Here is a 1,203-nt window from a genome sequence, read left to right on the forward strand (position 1 = left end):
AAAAATGTTTGAAAAAGAAGAATAAATGGGGGAGAAAAGGGGAGGGGACGGTGCGGGAGAGGGATGCAGGGATGCTGGGGGTCTGGGCTGGGTACATACAGAGCTGGTCGGTGCCGGAGCTGGTCAAAGTGATTTTATTTTTTTAATAATAGTGGCAGGGTGCGTTGGAGCTGAGGTCTCTACCTCTCTCGGGGAGCTTTGCTGAGAAAGCGCCTCTCTGGCAACTTTTTGACGCAAACTCTCCAACCAATGGCAGGGAGAGAGTGATTGACACATCTAAGCCAGGGGGGAAAATAATAAAAACACACAACAGGGGGAGGAAAAAACAGGCCGCTGCTGTACCGAGGGGGGACAATCAAGCGAGAAATAACAGCCACCGAAATGACACGAGAATATACATTAAAAGAACCTGCTCGCTTTAAAAATATACATTATGGAGCGGAGCCTATGAAGTCATTGTAGAGATTTAATGGGATGGACAGCAGCGATGGCGTTAGCGTGTTACCCGGGGAAGGAGAGGAAGAGGGGGGGACAGCAGAAAGCTGCCTCTGAGCCCCACGGCTTTGCATGAGAGACAGCCAGCCCTGGGCGTGGGATGGGCCCCCCGCTGGGATGCAGGAGCTGCAGGGATGTGTCGATGGGGACCACCCCGAAATGCACCCCCTGCGTGTGTACACGGGGAGATTTCACCTCCCAGCTGGGCTCCTGTCCCCAGCTCCAAACTCCTGGCCGTGACAGCTCTGCACAGGTTGGGTTTGGGGTTTTTTTTTCATCATGAAGTATAGGAAATCAGCAAAATCTTCTGGAGTTGATTTGTTGTTTGGTTATGACCTTTCAAAAACCTGGGGGAACAGGAGCACCTGAAAGTTCTGGGTGCTGCTGAAGGGGGGTGACACCACGGGATTTAGGCAGCAGCGGAATATGCAAGTACCGAATTGCGCGTATTTTAATAGAAATAAACTCGGGCGGCCAAGGGGGTGGGGGTGAGGAAGGCCGGGGGTGGGATGTGTGTGTGTGTGTGGGGGGGGTCCCCACCGGCCAGGAGCACCGGGACGTTCCTCTCCCACCTCCCGGGTCCAAAAAAAACCCCCAAAATAAAGCTTTGGCAAAAGGCAGGAGGATGGAGGCGGCTCAGGTCGGGAGGGATGGAGGGAGGGGAGCGCTCACCCACTTTTCCTCACTTCTGACAATAGGAGCCAAAAA

At 53.6% G+C, this 1,203-nt stretch overlaps 1 protein-coding gene across 1 annotated transcript in view; it reads right to left on the reverse strand.

The window, feature by feature from the left end:
• The window catches only part of OTX2 (orthodenticle homeobox 2), a 7,994-nt gene extending 7,790 nt beyond the window's left edge, over positions 1–204 (reverse strand). Inside the window, exon 1 of the mRNA XM_014947013.1 lies at positions 100–204. The gene's annotated coding sequence lies outside the window, so the exon portion shown is untranslated. The remainder of the gene's footprint in view (positions 1–99) is intronic.
• Between the last annotated feature and the right edge of the window lie 999 nt (positions 205–1,203).

This window comes from Calidris pugnax, unplaced genomic scaffold, assembly GCF_001431845.1.
Source record: "Calidris pugnax isolate Ruff unplaced genomic scaffold, ASM143184v1 scaffold127, whole genome shotgun sequence".
In the NCBI taxonomy this organism is placed as follows: Eukaryota; Metazoa; Chordata; class Aves; order Charadriiformes; family Scolopacidae; genus Calidris; species Calidris pugnax.